At 37.9% G+C, this 5,178-nt stretch overlaps 1 protein-coding gene across 5 annotated transcripts in view; it reads right to left on the bottom strand.

Moving 5' to 3' along the window:
* The window catches only part of Fchsd2 (FCH and double SH3 domains 2), a 250,079-nt gene that overhangs the window by 178,896 nt on the left and 66,005 nt on the right, over nucleotides 1-5,178 (bottom strand). The window lies entirely within an intron of this gene.

Genomic DNA, 5,178 nt, shown 5'->3' with positions numbered 1-5,178 from the left:
TCCCCAGCTGTAAGGGCTAATGCAATGAGGTTGCTAAGACCCAGTCAGGGTCCCCCACCCCTAGAGCCATTTGTGAGTCCCAAGCTCCCGAACCACCACTGGGGTGGGGGACAGGAAATAATAGTCAAAGCTGATGGAAAGGGACCAGTGGAATTGCCTGTGATGGGGATGAAGAGACAACCACACTTGCCTATGCAGGACATATATCCACTCAAGAACTTGGAGTTAACTCTCTGCTGTGGCTACTGAGAAAAATCAATTGTTCAGGCCTTACAATTTGAAAAAAAAAAATGTGAAAGAATAGTTAAGAGCTATCAGATTGAGATTCTGAGATAAAACAAAGAAGCAGATAAAAGTAATTGCTGGACCTGGGTATAGCTCTCAGTGATACAGTGTTTGCTTTGCATGTATAAGACCTGAAGTTTAATACCCAGCAATAAAATAAAAATGTTGAAGAAAGAAAATTTGCAAAATTAACTGAAGGAAGGCAAGAGACTCAAACTGACAAATAACTTTCTTCTTCCTCAGTCTGGAGATTGAACTCAGAGACCCCAAACTTGTTATGCAAGTGTTCTACCATTTGAACTGTACTAGTAGTCCTTTTGTTCTTATTTTTGAGCCATGCTTATGCTAACTTTGCCACAGTTGGCTCAAAGTCATTGTCTCCTAAAAAGTTGTGATTACAATGGTGTTCCACTATGCCTAGATGACAAATAATTCCTTAGTTTTATCCTAGCAGTATAAATAAAATACCTATAATTATATATGTTCATATTTATTTATTTATTTTTGGGTCCGGTTGTGGGGCCTGAACTCTGGGCCTGGGCGCTGTCCCTCAGCTCTTCAGCTCAAGGCTAGCGCTTTACCACTTGAGCCACAGCGCCATTTCCGGCTTTTTTTCTTTTTTGCTTATGTGGTGCTGAGGAATCAAACCCAGGGCCTCATGCATGCAAGGCAAGCGCTCTACCATTGAGCCACCTTCCCAGCCCTATATGTTCATATTTAGGAAGAAGGACCAAACACTCAAAGGTGAAAAAAGAAAACCAAGTACTTTACACAGCAGAGAGACTTGCTCTACTTTGATTTTTTTCAGAGTCAAAGTCTCACCATATAGCCCAGGCTAGCTCCAAATTCACCTTGTAGCCTGAGCTCGACACATTATATAAGAAAATTTCAAAACTACAATTCTCATCTGAATTTCTGTCTTCTCATGCCATGATGTTTATGCTAACCTAACCACTAAACTAATTAATAGAAACAGGATCTGGGAAGGAAAAGAATGGGGAAGCATAGGCAAGGACTTTTTGCTTTCTTTTGAAAGGCATGCTTGAACAGCCATGAAAATATAGCTATCTAGAAAATCTATGTAACTCATAAGTTATCAAATTCTATCACTATTTCTTCTTTTAATATAATTTAAAAACCTTAACAATCAAATCACAAGAATTTGGGGGAGGATTAGTCTGTTCTTTTTTCTAGACATATTTCTACCCACTTCTACAAGCCAGAGAAAAGAAAAACAAGATGAAAATATTAGACTGACTAGGTGGCTGTGACTCACACCTGTAATCCGAGCTACTCAGGAGGCTTTGATCTAAGGATCACAGTTCAAAGCCAGCCTGGAAAGTCCATGAGTCTCTTACCTCCATTAACCGCCAAAAAGCTGGAAGTAGAGCTATGGCTCAAGTGGTAGAGCACAACTGTTAAGCAAAAAATGCTCAGGGATAGTGCCTACACCTGAAATCAAGTCCTAGTATCAACACACACACACACACACACACACACACACACACACACACACACACACACACACACACGATTTTAAAACATGGACATAAAAAAATAATCTTGAATTTTATTCTGATAAACTTTCCTGTATGAGTTCTCCTGATTGTTTATAGGACAACCTGGCAAATATACAGCCTTCAAATATATAGCAACCATTTCTCTCTCAATAGCAATATACAGAAAGCTAGTAATATAAATCTGAACTAAGCTAGTTTTAAGTTATATGGATGAAATTCACATACACACATACCCTAAAAAAATGCCTACCTCACACCCATAACATTAACTTCTTGAGTACTACACCTAATTCCTTGTTACTTTATTTCTTAAAAGAATAAAAATAGCAAAACCTTTTAGGAAATTGCCAGCATGTCCATGTTTACTTTGTTTGTCCTTCTGCAAGGAGCCGCCCTCAAAGTCCACACTCTTTTCCTGCTCTTTCTCTCCAGCCACAGTAACCTTTTTATATCCTTCCTTCACTAGCAGCATTCTGCCAAAGACTACAGGAAATACATTAATACACAGAACTTGCCTGAAGCAATCTCAGTAAGTATTGCAAATGGTTTTACCAACACCTCAGAGGTTGACTAACTTCAGCCATAATCTAGACTTGATTTTATCCTCAGGTTTAACACTTTCTCTTCAGTGATTCTGAGGTGTGTTCTATGTTTTTAGATCAATTTGTCCGTGTATATAGATGAAGAATTTATCTGCATTTCTATAGAATTAGAAAGTGAACTTCACAAACCATAATTAAAAATAAAATATAAATATTTCTGCAGAACACTGAAGCCACCAAGCAACCTGAAAAGGTTCACTGTTCCAATTACATCAAGCAAAAAATGAGGTTTTTGAGCTGGGTGCCGGTGGCTTACGCCTATAATCCTAACTACTCAGGAGGCTGAGATCTGAGGATCCCGGTACAAAGCCAGCCTGAGCAGGAAAGTCCGTGAGACTCTTCTCTCCAATAAACTACTCAGAAAAGGCTGGAAATGGTGCTGTTACTCAAGTGGTAGAGCACTGGCCTTGAGTACAAAGAGGCTTGGGGATAGCACCCAAGCCCTAGAATTGGTAACAAAATTAAATAAAATTTTGAGTTTTCAGACATTATTACTTCTATTATTCCCCTAACATGTGTTGGAAGTTTACTTGTGCTTAAGGTACTGTTATTGAAATTACAGTATCCCTCACTTATCATGGGAATTATGTTCCAGAGACCCCCATGATAGGTGAAAATTTGCAATTATATTATTATATTATTTATATATGTACATATTTATTTAAGGCTTCATAAACCCTTCCCACTCTCCTACAAACCTTTCCCACTCCCTTATTAACCTTTCCCACTCTTATAAATATTTCATATGCTCTTAAACACTTTCTACACTCTTAGACCTATGCGTAATTTTAACAACATATAAAATTGTATATGGGTACTCACCAGTGAAGTATACTACAGTACAATTTGAATGACTGAAGATCATGAATTATGTAACTGTGCAGTATTGATGGTGATGAAGGTGATGAAAATGAAATTAATGTAATGCACAGCCAAGAAGAACATTACAGATCTTATGAAGGCACCACATCATCAGGCACATTATCAGGTGGTTGCAGTATCTTTGCCCTGGATTGTAACTTTTCTATATCCATTAAAGGCATAGGCATAACTGATCTCTTTGTCTGAATGATGAACATAGTTATAGGGAGTTGCTGGTGCTGCTTTTTCTTCTAAGAAGGTTTTAATAAACTGGTATACAACTCTCCATTGTATTTATGACATGCAACGAAAGAAGTATCTGGAGGTCCCATTCTTCAGCCACTCTCTGAAGTTCTTTGGCCATTCTTACAATTGTTGCAAGATGAGCCAGTGTTAGGCCAACCACCTCCTCTTCTCCAACCCGTAGTTCATCTGTTCTTATCCTTTTTCATTTGCTGACGTTGTCTTATCCATGTTAAAAACTTGTTCAGACTTATAGCCCCGTTCCTTGATGATGGATTTGAACATGTTCTTCATGCACTCCTTGGCTCTGGCTTTATCTGCAGAGGAAGCTTCTTCATGCAGGGAAACATTCTTGAGTACAAAGCGTCAAACCAGCCCTTGCTAGCACTGAATGGGGTTGGTCTGGTGGAAGAAGCACTCCACGGTCCTGCTTCTGCATTGTTGTCCTCATCATCATCCTTATCCTCATCATCAACATGAATGTCCATGCTTTCCACAAAACTATCATGAAGTTTCTTGACCTTCATCCAGATGGTGTTGGTATTCAGCAGTATCTACCAGTCCAGTATCTTCCTGTAGTCATTTATTTACAGGGCCAATGCAGACTCCATCCTCTCAATGGCCTTATTGCAAGAAGTGACCACCTCTTTGCCGTCTTGTTAAAAGTCATTGTTGCCATAGTCCTAACAGTAGATTTGTTGATCCTGTAATGGCGACCTACAGCTGAGTAGCTTTTGCCTTCCTTTAACATGTCAAAAAGTTCCACCTTTTCTCTGATGGCAAGCATCTTCCTCTGGAGCTTAGGTTCACTGCCAGAAGCCTTAGAAAGCACAGAATGTTTGGGTGGCACCATGGGGCTTGCAATAAATTCAAACTTTTATGAAAATTTCACAAAAATATAAAACTGCAGAGCAACACTATGCTTAGACATCAATTTGAAGTAGACAAGGAGAGATGCTGAATGTATAGGCACAATGCAGGAGAGCAAACAGAGTGAAGCTACACTCACTGAGCCAATCAGTGTTCATGATACAAAAACATTCCATCAGCCAACAGTATGCTGTGTACAATCTTCTCCAACCCGTACTGCAAACTTACACACTGCTATTACTGCATACAGTACAGTATTTATCCGCTGATAAAATACATACTGTATTTTATTTCAATTTAATAATTCTTTTAATATGTTTGAATTAACATTTTATATTGTTTTAAAATTTCTAGGCAAAAATAATTAAAATCATAAATATTATATAAGTACCTATCTATATAAGCAAAATCCCGCAATATGGCAAAAAACTCCGCAACCAGGAATTAGATTTCTTTTTTTAAAACCCGCAATGAAGTGAAGCTGCAATAAGAGAACCATGATATAGCAAGAGACAACTGTACTGGCAAATGGTTAACCTCAAGTTCACATAAATTTATTTCACTCAAATAGTTTTCTGAATATTTACTATTTAATCTCACAAATGTTCAATCATTTTGGTTAATCAATGTTTTGTATACAGAATGGAAGTATATACCACATTAATCATTCTATAAAAGTCATTCTTTTCCAAATTGCCAAAATGCCATAAGTGGCTTTGAAGACAAATTCATATATTTCATTAAGGAGGCTATGTACATCCACTGAATACAAGTTGTGTATATTTAAGTTGTATATG

The sequence above is a fragment of the Dipodomys spectabilis genome, unplaced genomic scaffold (genome assembly GCF_019054845.1).
Source record: "Dipodomys spectabilis isolate Male_0828 unplaced genomic scaffold, ASM1905484v1 ptg000003l, whole genome shotgun sequence".
In the NCBI taxonomy this organism is placed as follows: domain Eukaryota; kingdom Metazoa; phylum Chordata; class Mammalia; order Rodentia; family Heteromyidae; genus Dipodomys; species Dipodomys spectabilis.
This window is presented reverse-complemented; position numbering and strand designations above follow the sequence as displayed.